The following is a 13,182-nucleotide window of genomic DNA, read 5'->3' on the forward strand; positions in this document are numbered from 1 at the left end:
GCCCAGCTATCCACAATGGACCAAGTAGATGAAAAACTAGTATTGCCCAGATGACGACATTCATATGGATGGCTAGAAAGGAAGGAAACAAGCATTAAGAACCTACTATATGCCAGATATAGACTGAGTGCTTTGCAAATATTATTTTATTGGATTCTCATAACAACTCTGGTGGGTAGATGATATCATTTCCCCCTTTTTATAGTTGAGAAAACTAAGGCTGGCAGCAGTTAAGTGACTTACCTCAGGTCATATAGCTAGTAGCTGAAGCTGGATTTGAATTCCAGTCTTCCTGATTCCAGACCAGCACTCTATCCATTGTGACATCTAGCTGCCTCCGGATGGGTAGCCCACTGGATTAATTTACCAGTTTGTGTAATATTGAACATGTACTATCAATGGGCAATGAGCTTGATCTAATGAAATTAATCAGAAAGAGATCATTTGGGATTTTGCTTAAGAGGTTGTACAGGCTTTTTAAGGACCCTAAGTTATTCCCTACTACAAAAATCAATCATTTAATACCAGTGTCCTGGTAATGCTATGTGGTTGCAAATCTCAGAATATCATATTCACAAAAGAATTAAAATGACAAACAAAAAATGAAATCAATCAACAAGCATTTTTCTGTACCTATGATATACCTAAGTGTGCATAGGCAAAAATAAAATAGTCTCTATGGTTAAGGAACTTATATTCTATGGCAGGGGGAGAGAGAGAGAGAGAGAGAGAGAGAGAAAGTAGTATGTACAGATAGAAGTGTAGCACTGCCTCTGTAGCTACTTGCCCAATTCCCAAACACTTTGGTCTTCTGGATCCCTCGAGGTGACTCTAGTCTTATTCAAGGTTGTATCAAGTAACCCCAAGGAGTTGAGTTTCTAATGCTGTTAATCTGAAGCCCCCACTAATGTGTTTCCCATCAACAATTAGCCAGTAGTCTCACTTAGTATTTGGCAAAGGACATTTATTAAATGAGTATAGTAAGAATTAGTACAAAATATCTCTTCTCCAAAATGAAGGGACCATTTTCCTCTTGTATAATCAAGGTCTCTGGAGTTAATGGGCTTAAATTTATGGTAAAAATGATATTACAACATAGAGAACACATGTGGGAAAGTGCTACCTCACAGACACTAATTACTGAAAATTCTATTCTCCCTTTGTATAGCCTTCATGAGGTTCTCCTTAAATATAACTCTTTTCTGGACTCTCAGAGTTGGTGCTTTTGTGGACTCCTTAGCTGACATATATCTGTGTTAGCTCTCCCAAGATATTTTTCCCTTGAGTGTCTCTTTCCGTGTCTTTCTCTGTCCCATGTTTCTCCTTAGTGTAGCACTCTTCTATTCCTATATGAATATGGTCAATAAGAGGAGAAGGTACCCTCTAGGCTCATGCCCTTTGCCGCTTACTGTCCTCTAGTATGCATAAAATTCCCTAATGAGCTTGAAGTCCTCTACCACTCTGTTAAATTCTTCTAAAATGGGGGACTGCTGAAATTTCTCTTTTCAAGCTCCTAGAGGTTTGGTTACCTTGTTTGGCAAATCTGTTACATATTGGGGGTTTTCACCTCTCCTGACTCAATTAAAATGGTTTGCACCTCAGGGTTATACATCTTAGTTAAACATCATGTCCATTGATTGATTGGTTGGCTCTATATCTCAATCAAAGAAAATAAATATATCAAGAATTAGGGCATTTTGTGAATTAACAGAGATTAGAGTGGGGAGTATGGAACTTTGCCCTTTATGTAAATAAACACAGACTGACAAAGGGGACCATATCTGTGACTGTATCTGGGTAGTGAACTCCCAGTGAAGAATCTTGTGAAGCCAATCTGTATTGGCACTTTCTCTGCTACTCTGCAATTTAGAGTGTTAAAAGAGAGAGATATAAACAAAATAAATTTAAGGCATTCTCATAGTTGTACATAGTCTACAACATGTGGTGAAAGATGACTTGCCTAAGGAGTGGTATAAAAGACATAATTGAAGATTTGCATGATAAGAAAGAGAGGTGAGATGGTCATGTACCAAGAAAGAGAGAACAGATGGACAACCCAAAGGTACATTATTCCAAGGAGAAAGCATAATACAACAACAACAAAAAAAAAATAGTATCTCTGAAGATAGAGAGGATTTGGGTTCAAATACTACTTCTGACATTTTTGTTCAGTCTTTTGATCATGGCTGTAATCCCATTGGACCATTGCACAATAATAATGTCAAATATGTGAGAGTGGTTGGATTAAGACAACCAGAGTTTAATTGACTTGCCCAAAGTCACACAGCTGGTGAGTTTAATAAGGTTGGATTTGAACTCAGATCTTTCTGACTCTAGGTCTAGCACTCTATCTATGGAGCAGCCTACCTGCCTCCACCTCCAACATCAACTATGTGATATTGGACAAATTACAACCCCTCAGGACTTCTTTTTCTTCAATTGCAATATAAGATGGTGGGACTAGATAGTCTTGATAAAATAAAGGCAGATAATAGCTGGAGTTCCAAAGTCTCAAGTTTGGAGTTTACCTGGGAAGTCATAGGCCACCATATGCATTTCTCTCCTCTTTCTAGGATGGTGGGAGGGAGGAAAAAAATCACCTCCTGGATTGTGTGAATGTGAAATCCCCTACCCTGCCTCATGATTATATCAGTAATAGAAGGTGTTTGACAAATTCAGTTATTTTGTGATCATAGGTCTTAATTTTTTCTAAAAATAACTTTTTTTAAGTAAATCAACAGATGATATGAAGTTTTCTGACATTTCTCCACCCTATGTTGTATTACATGAAATTGTTGTTCAGACATACCCATGTAGGTACTTCACTTTTCCTTTTTGGTTGGTTTTTGCTGAATGTACTTGATGCTTAGAATTACTTGATTCTTGGGAATACTTGATATTTGGGAACAATCCGAATAAGTGTATTTTAGCAACAAGTTCTTGATCTATATAAGGAGGCTGTTCACAAGGCTTGAGGTCTTCAGTTGCCAACCAGAGTCTGGCATTATTGTGAGACTGGCCCTCTCTCAATAAACCTATTTCTTTTGGCTTGAAGACCTTGTTTTACTTTTTGGCATCTCTGCTAACAAATTTTTGCCACAATTATATTATGGCCCTTGTGATTAAAGGAACAAAGGATGACCTCCAATATGCTGGGTTCATTGTCTATGGTGGCTCTTTGGGGAAACCTGGACAAGAATTGCATAGTAAGAAAAGGCATGGAATGACTCGAATCCTCTTTGGGTGAAGTGTTTATCTCACTTATGAAATTATGAATCTAAAATTAGGGGGTCCACACCCAAGAATGCTAGTTGGTCCCAATTCACCAAAGTGCTAAATATGGCCTTTGGAATCTTCACTGCCAAAGTACTCCTCTTTAAAGAGCACTTCAAGCATCCTTAAAGGGTCTTATATATCCCAGGGTAAAGGGGGATTTTAATAGAAATCATTTGAAACTTTGCTAGAAAGTCTTCCTAAACCAACCGTTGCTAGCTGAGTGGTATTTTCCCTACCCAACCCCACTGACAAGAATTAAAGAGATGCTTAGTTCCATATGGAAGCTCCTGCAGGTGAGAACATTAAGATGGCTGGAAAGAGAGCTAGTATTAGTCATGAGAACTGGGTGTAAATCCTAGCTCTGCCTTCCCTTCCTCTGTGATCTTAAGTAAATCTCTTCCCTCTAAATCTCTATTTCTTCATCTATAAAATAATGAGGTTGGACTAAATGACCTCTAAGGCCCCTTCAAGCTCTGGCTCTATGATCTTACCCTAACAGTTTAGAGTGCTATGTAATAGGAATTGAACAAGAGAATTCCTGATTAATTTGAGTGCCACAATCAACCTAATGAGATAAAAGGGATAAATCTTTGTCAGTAGCAAGCATTTTTCATGATGGTTTGCAAGTGCTGAGCCCCTCACTAAAAACAACACAATGAACCCTTTTGATTGATCCCCAGTTATTGGGGAAGCCTCTGAGTTGATTGACAACTGAGAAAGGGAGATAGAGCAGTTATAAAACCTCCCCCCACTCCCACTGCTTGTCTTGTGCTCTATAAGAATAAGTTGTGAAATGATTCATCCCCGAGACCCTTTTCTCATTTCACGCTCTCTCCTTCCTTTGAATTTCTAAACCAGAGTACAGCAAGAATCTAGGGAGGTGATTTTTCCTCCCCAACACACACACACCCTAGAGATGTCTGTGGAGAACTGCATATGGTGAATGGCCTATGATTTCACAGGTGAACCCCAGACTGGAGTTTCTGGACTTCCAGGTACTGCTTTCTGTTTTCTTTTCTGAGAAGAGTGATCTTTAAAACAAAACAAAACCTCTTACCTTCTTTTTTTGGATCAATAATAAGTATTAGTTCCAGAGCAAAAGAGCAAAAAGGGCTAGGCAATTGGAGATAAGTGCATTACCCAAGGTCTCATGGTTAGGAAGTATCTGATATCACATTTGAACCCAGGACTTCCTGTATCCAGGTCTGGCTCTCTAGCCATTGAGCTACCTAACTGCCCCAAGAATAGTAATCTTGCCAATGGGTGTTTCCAGTCTTAGAATTATCTCATTGATAATTTCAAATTCTAGAGTTCTAGAGATCAAAGGTCCCCGAGTTCAAGTGTCTAGCAGCAGTTGCCCAAAGAGAGAGGATTTCCCTAATAATTTGTTTCTCTAATGAGGAAGAAGAGTGCCTCAGAATGATCCAGCAGCTAGAAAAAGTAAAGTCATGCCATGAGGTGCCAAGAGATCTGGACCTCGCTAACCCCCCATGTTGTTGCTGGGAGTCGGTTAAATGGTCAGAGTCCAAGATGAATGTTAATATTTGATTAGCAGACCCCTTCAGAGGGGAGTCTAATGAATCTAATAGATTTTTCAAGTGTTTTATTTGAGTGTTTCTGGTATCTGTTTACATATACCGATGCATCCTTTGTATCTTATGCATTTTCTAGGGTAAGAATGATGTAGCTGTTTGATATCTGGGACCCTTATTGCACATTGAACACATTTCCCATGTGAACAAAAGTAGAAAAGCCAACAAGTTTCTTCTTTCAAGGAGTTCCCATTCTGATGGGAGACAGCAACATATATAGCAGAGTTCATTTGGAGGGTCTATGGAAATGCAGGAAAGTCCAGAAAATATTGTAGCACACCGTCCCCATGGCACTGCCATGCTCCCAGGGAGGAGGGACAGATAGAGAGAGGAAGGGGATGGTGTCTTCTTGACTATCATGAAGAGCAAAAGGGCAAGATAGCTGAGAAAAGATGTTCCAGTGGAGACTGAGGTGGGTTCTCATCCTTCATAAGAGGGATCCTATTACCTATATTTGGAGAAACTTAGTCATTAGTCACACCTAACCTTGATTTTAGAGATCTTCCAGGAGTTTTACTCTAAGGTGGAGACATAACCAAAGTAAAACTGACCTATCCAGGGTCACCCCTCAGAATTGAATTCCATTTCATTGAACCTGGAACTGAAGCAGGTCCCTGAGCCCCAGGTAATAGTTTTGTCAATGGTGTGACCCTCTTTCTTGCCAGTCATAGCAAAATGCCTTTTCAGAACTGACAGAGAAAAGAGAAGAGATGAGGAGATGCTAACTCTCTTCCCCTTCCCTTCCATTACATTTCTTTCGCCTCTTTTAAATCTTACACTCGGTGCTTGCTTCCTCTAGAAAGCCTGCCTGCCCTGAGAGGCATCTAACTTTAATCCTGCTCTCACTCAGCATTCTCCCAGGACATTCTTGCACAGTTTGCTGTATTTATCTGTGCTTGTTTGAATGTGCTTACATCCTTTGAGCACAAATATTGTAAGCTCCCTGAGGACAGGCTCTGTGCCTTCAATTTCCTTTGCATCTCCCCACAGAATGCTGCACAGAGAAATGCTCAGTCTGTACACTATAGAACGGCGAATACTGGAGCCATCAGAATAAATACATAGGGATGAATACTTACAAATGTGGCACCTAGGGTGGTAGGACCTTTGTACCTCGACCCCCCCATAGCTACTCTAGGTATGAGACTCTGTGGGTCACCACTCACTCAAGACTTCCAAAGTCCCTGCAAAAGTGTTTACTTTTCACAGTAAGCCAATTGGCACTTTAGTTCAAAACCAAATAGATTCAATCCAAAGACATAGCAAATAAAGGGACTAGGAAAGCTCCCCCCATACATACAGACATGGCCACACTCCCTCACTGGTTACCACTCTGATAGTGTAGAAGGACACAAGTACAGAAAATATGACCAGGAAACATGTGAAAGGCTCACGTGTTAGGCATATGTTCAAACAGAAGACATGTATGAAGAGACACATGCCAAGAATCCATATAGCCATGGCCCATGTGTACAAAACACATCAGTCAAGAATCTGCATCCCAACTGTGTGACCCTGTTCAAGTCACTTAACCCCCATTGCCTAGCCCTTACCATTCTTCTGCCTTGGGACCAATACACAGTAGTGATTCTAAGACAAAAAGATAAAGTTTTTAAAAAATAAAATCCTACATGATGAGGGCACAAACATTGAGGAAGAAAACAGAAAGGAAAAAACATTTGTTAAATGCCTACTATGTGCCAGGTCCTGTGCTAAGCACTTTACATTGTACAAACCTACGATGTAGGTGCTATTATTATCCCCATTTTATAGTTGAGGAACCTGAGGCAGAAACAACATCAAGTTAAGTGACTTCTCCAGAGTCACCCAGCTAATAGAATATGAGGCTAGATTGGAACTCATATTTTCCTGACTCCAGGCACAATGTTCTATCCATTGTGCCACCTAGAGACATACATGGCACAAATATTCTCATTGTATCGGAATTGTAAGCCTGTATTCACAAAATTTCACAAAAGTCATTTCTGGAACTCTTTTCCCAACCTTCAAACCCAGAAAGCTTCATAGAGACTAGAGGGAGCTGAGCTATCTTTAATTAGCATGCAAATGAAATGGTAGCAAAGCAGGCTGGGTCCACGTTCCTGCCTTTATTTGTATATCTGCATGCAGGGAACAAAAGCTCTGTGTGTGTGGGGGGGGGGGGGGGGGGATTCTAGATAGTATTCACCTCACTGGTTTTCTTTGATATAGAATTTTATTCCCAATACTTTCCTCAGAATTAGTGGGGGAGTGAAGAAAAGAGAGAAGGGGGGTGGGGAGAGAGAGAGAGAGAGAGAGAGAGAGAGAGAGAGAGAGAGAGAGAGAGAGAGAGAGAGAGAGAGAGAGAGAGAGAGAGAGAGAGAGAGAGGAAGGGGGAGAAAAGGGGAGAAAGGGGGAGAGAGAGAGAGTGAGAGAGAGAGAGAGAGAGAGAGAGAGAGAGAGAGAGAGAGAGAGAGAGAGAGATAGATGTATGACATTGGGGATTTTTTGCAGGCAATCATCACTATAAATAGGGGATATCTAGGAACCTAGAAGTCTCCGCATGATCTAAAAGCCTATCAAAATAGAATGAATTAAGCCCCATGGCAAAATAGCTGACTGAGAGGCCATGGTCAAACCCAGGTTTGTCTTAACTCCTCAAAATGGCAAGAAATGAGACTAAATAAAATATTAAATGGGACCATGCCCTTCCATCTAGTACCTGTAAAGTTGAGATTTTTTTTATAACCAAGTATAAGACAGTGACTTTCATCCTATTACATTCAGTCCAGTGGTTTAGCCTGTCAGATCCTTTTTGGATCTTGACTTTGTTGTCTAGTGTGTCAGCTATCTCTCTGAGCTTTGTATTACCTGCAAACTTGATAGGCATGCTATCCATACCTTTCTCCAAACCACTGAGAGAAAATATTAACAGGCATCAATCCCTGAGGCACCCCACTGGAGACTTCTTGCCATGTTGATATCCAACCAGGTCTGAATCTATCTAATGGTGTTATCATCTAGTAAACATCTCTCCATTTTCTCCAGAAGAATACTATGAAAGATTTTATCTAAAATGTTGCTTAAAATCTAGGTAAATATTCCTCTCATTTTCTCATTTTGTGATTCTGTCAAAAAGGGGGGGGATTCTGTTGGTCTGGCATAATGTGTTCTGGAGGCAGCCCTATGTCACTTTTTAATAATTATTTCATTATCTAGGTGTTCCTATATATTTAGTTATCCATTCTAGAATATTTCCAGGAAGTGAAGCCCGATTCATTGGTCTATAGTTTGTAGACCTTGTTGGTATCACATTTTTTAAAAAGGTCATTTCCCTTATCATATCCTGTTTTATCTCTTCCACTTTCTCTGATTTCTCATATATGAAAGTGGATCAGCAGTCTCATCCACCAGATTTTTCAGTGCCCAAAGATGTACTTTATCTGAAGCAGGTGCCTTGAATTTGTCTAAGGTCTGGTACAAACTCAAATAAAAAAGGGGATCACTAATCCATACAGAAGGATCCCTGCAGGCTGCATATTGACTTAGTTTTAAAATGTAATGTTATCTATGTTTTCTTGCATTTCTATTTGTTTTGTTAAATATTTCCCAATTATATTTTAATTTGATTCATGCCTACAGTGCTACAGTGGAATGGGCCATGTGTTTATCATCTTTGGTCTAGGGCAATCAGGTGCTCTTTTTATTCTCTCCTTACATATTTTGGTATTAACTACTTCATAGTAATTTTTTCCCTGTCATTTCTAGTGCACATGTCAGTCAGTCTCCTTGTCAGAGAAAATAGTGCAAAACTAGAGTAGAACATCTCTGCCTTCACCCCTTTTTCCATCATTATCATCCTGTACAAACCAAGCAAAGATCTTATTCATTCTTTGGTCCTCCTTTTTATCCCAATATAGCTAAAATGAAAAATCTCTTTTTCTTTTTTTCTGTGTTCTTAGCTTCTCTTGCCAGTCTCGTGGATTATGAGCTTTAGCACCTCATATGCTATGTTTACAGGACATGATCATGTTCCTGTGGTATTACTTCTATCTTTTGCCTTTTTCTTTTTAAAATCAAAAGTGAATTGTGGATACCCTCTTAATCAACATCAATCTATTCAGAAAAATCTCATTTTTCTTCTTCATCAGAATGATTTCCCTTTGTGTCTTCAAAATTTCATTTTGAAGCATCTTCCATTCCCTCTCTGCCAACATCCTCAGTGGCATGGACTATCGTTCCTCTGAATCCTTTGAAATAGCTTTTCCAAAATTTAGACTGTTAGATTGTGCCTGGATTTTCATTCCTTCTCTACCTTCTCTACCACATCGTCTAAGAGAGAAGGCCACCTTCCTTCTAGAGTTCCCATCATTTCTACAGCAGCAATAAGTTCCTTGTCCATGAGAATGCGATCCAGGATAGAATTTCTCCTTGTTGGCTTTTTTTTCACCTTTTGAGGAATTCAATTTTCAAGATTTGTTAGTTGTCCTGTTTTTTAGTGGAGAGAGAACTCCAGTAGCTATCTGTATAACTGAATTATCCCCTTACTACTATATCATGCCTCTATGCCAGACTCATGATCTATTTCCCATACTCCTCATCTGTTTTCTTTGTCTGTCCAGGTGGTCTGTAGCATACTGTAGTGACAAAATAATTTCTATTTCCCTCTCCATTGGTCTTTAACCAAACTCTCCTCACCATGTTTCCCCTCTGACTCCTAGATTTTTCACATGAGTATATCTTCTTAATATTCAAAGCTACCTTACATCAACTCCCTCTTTTTTAACCTACCCTGTTCCTTTTGATTAAGGTATATTATGAAAGCCATAGTCCAGGCATGGGTTTCATTCTACCAAATCTCAATGATATATTTGAGGTCAAATCTGCCTCCCTTCCTTATGATCACTGGTACTTCTTGTTAATTGTCTAAACTTTGGGCATCTGAGTATAGGCATTTGAGGTCCTAGGTTTTATTATTGTCTTCTTTCTTGGACTTTGTCTCCTATCAAATTCTGAGTGGCTCAACATCTCTTCTTCCTTCTTTGTAGTTTTCCTATTGAAGGAGATCTTAATCTCGGGCACATATACCCACTAGAAACCAATGTAGCTTTCAAGGGGTTTGTGCACTTGGATGGGGAAAAATTTCAATGTATTTTCATTAATCTTTGTAATCCAATGTATGTTATACATTTAAATTCATTATTCTAAGAAAGGAAATATAGGTGTCACCAAACTAACCAAGAGCTCCCTGACACAATATAAGGTTTTAAGAATCTTTTCCTCTTAGTTTCTAAATTGGGGGATATACATGGACAGCCTCTATAGGATTTTAAGGTTTAGAAAGTACTCTATATACATTACTGCATTTGATTTGTACAAGTCTTAGAGGTATGTTATGTAGACATTATTATCCCTTTTTATAGGAGAAAAACTCATTTAGAGAGAATAAGTGACTCATTCTTATCATACCAAGTAAGTGACAGAGGTAGAATATGGAATGAGACATTGGACTTTGAGCCTTGACTTTAAGTCCAGTACTCTTTCCACATCATCATGCTGGCAGACTTAGGAATATTCTCACACTGCATGAATTGATGTGTTTGGCTCCTACCCTTCTAGAGCAATTATGTGATTCCATGGTCTGCAAAAAATCATAAAGGCCCAAGAAGTTAACAAGAGTCACTCCAGAGATAAGTGTCATTCCTACAACTTTTCATTAGTTTCTCCAAGAGTCACTCTAGTTCCACTTATTAAGTTTTCCTCCTCCCACTTTCTCTGTAGAAAACTCTGAATTATATTTTCAAAATAGCCCATACCAATCCCTTGCTTCTAGTGAACCCTGACTGTCCCAGCACTTTACCATTATGGAAGGCAGAGAACAGTGCAGCAATATTTTCATTTCAAAAATAGCACGCACAGTTCAACCAACAGTCTAGAAACTAGAAAATTCAACCACTACTGTCCCACAAGACACAAGTCTGAAAATTCATGTACCCAAAAGCAAACAGATGAATGCATTTATTTTGACCAAGAAATTTAAACTGGCAGGGGCTGAGATGACTAAGGATGGGCCTGGATAAGAATCTGCTTAGGACCAAGAATATACAGAATGATATTGTATTTGGTGATTTATGGAAAGCTAGGAAGAATTTACTTCAGTTTCCTCCTGAAGCCCCCTCAATTAATGGGGAATGTGGCAACATTCCAGGCGTTGATCACCTGATTGATGGAGGAAGGAGAAAAAGAAAATGATAGAAAGGGGGTGGATAATGAAGAAGAATGACAACTACTGCTAAGAGAAAATGAAAAATTGGAATCCAAAGGTAGTGGGGTTGGCTTCAAAATGTGCTATAATTAGATCACATAATGTAATCTTTAAGTTTTAAGCCCTGGTGTAGCAATGTGGGGTTGTCTTATGTTGTGGTATAGACATAGATGTAGAGATATTTGGAGGAAACATGGAGGAATGGCACAAGTAGGGAATGAGTGGGGGAAATTCTGCATTCATTATAATTCTAGAAGTATAAGCTAAAGGATTTTTATAAATATTCTCTCATTTCATCCTCACAACAACCCTGAAAGGTAGGTGATACTAATATTTCCATTTTACAGTTGAAGAAACTGAAAAAAACAGAGATTAAGTGGGTTGCCCAGGGTCACTCAGCTAGTAAGTATCTAAGATTGAATTTGAAGTCATCTTCCTGACTCCAGGCTTAGCACTCTCTCACTGCACCACCAGCTGCCCTTACAGGTTAACTAGCATAATGATCAAGGCTGTGGCTAATATAGAGATCCCAAGAAAGCCACTGAATCCACTACCTAAACTTAGTCATCTCTCTCTATCCCCTTAGTTGTGATGGTGTCTACCATGTTGCATGTCAAAATACAAGTAAAAGATGTAAAGCATAAGCCCTAAAAGGATGGGATTGTATATGTACAAAAATATGTATTGGAACTCTTTTTGGTAGTGGTGAAAAACTGGAAACAAAAGAGATGTCCATCTATTTGCCAATGTATAAATAGATTATGGCATTTACATAGAAGTGCTAGAAGAAGTGAGAAAAAGGAATGGTTTCAGAGAACTCTGGGAAGCCTTGTGAGTGAGAGTAGAACTAGGAAAGAAATATAACAACAACAATAACAACTAGCAGGTACATAGCATTTAACAAATATTAACTCATTTTGTATGTCATTGTTCAACTAAAACAACAGTACAAAGACAAACAACTTGGAAAGATTTGAGAACTTGGGTTAATGAAATTACCCATCACAATTTTGAGGGACCAGATGATGAACCATCTACCCTCTTCCTGATAGAGTGGTAATGGGCTCATGTTGCAGAAGGAGACATGAATTTTGGGATATGGCCAAAGTAGAAATTTATTTTGCTTAACTATGCACATTTGTTATGAGGATTTCCTTTTTCTTTTCTTTTCTTCTCTTTTCTTTTTTACCAATGAGAGTAGAGTAGGAGAGAAAGTAAATACTAATTAATTAAAATTAAATTAAAACAGGGTAGCTAGAGGACTTAGTGAATTGAGAGCCAGTCCTGGAGTCAAGTGGTGCTGGGTTCAAATCTGCCTTTAGATACTTCGTAGCTGTATGACCCTGTCACTAATCCCAAGTTGCCTAGCCCTTACTGCTCTTCTGCCTTGGAACTTTACTCACTAAAGGTTTGTTTTTTATTTTAAAGAAAATTAATTGAAATTTTAAGGTAAAAGAATAGGGTTATAAATTATATAGGCATGATGCCTTCTTCACTTGACTTGGATTATAGGACCCTTCCTTCTGCTCCTCTTTCTTAGTCTGTTCATTGTTTACTCTCTGGTGGGCAATAGGAAACACTATTGCTCCACTTCTCCTTTGGCTGGTGGTACAGGTCTTTTTGAGGGGTATGACTCATTATCAGTCTTAATCCCTGTTTAGGAAGTGAATGAATGAAGGTGAATAAATGAAGAACAGAAAGACATTCCTAACTCCATCTCCTTTACCAAGTGGCTGATCTGATGAACTGCTTTAAGGCAGTAATGGCTGATGGTCTTAATGTGCTTCCTTGCTCCCACTTCTCCTACCCCTGAACAGGAATAATGTTTGCATTATAATAGGAGCTCTCCCAAAGGAGAAGTGAGAATTTTAGGCATTTGGTTAAACTCCAAAGGGGAACATATTTAGGTGGCGTACCTTGGGAGAAATTGTTGGAACTGTTGATATAATAACCAATAGTTATCATTTACATATCACTTAAAGTTGCAAACACTTTACAAATATTATCTCATCTTTTCTTCACAATGACTCTGGGAAGTATTATCTTCATTCAGTTACACTGCTAATAAGT

Source organism: Monodelphis domestica, chromosome 2 (assembly GCF_027887165.1).
Source record: "Monodelphis domestica isolate mMonDom1 chromosome 2, mMonDom1.pri, whole genome shotgun sequence".
NCBI lineage: Eukaryota > Metazoa > Chordata > Mammalia > Didelphimorphia > Didelphidae > Monodelphis > Monodelphis domestica.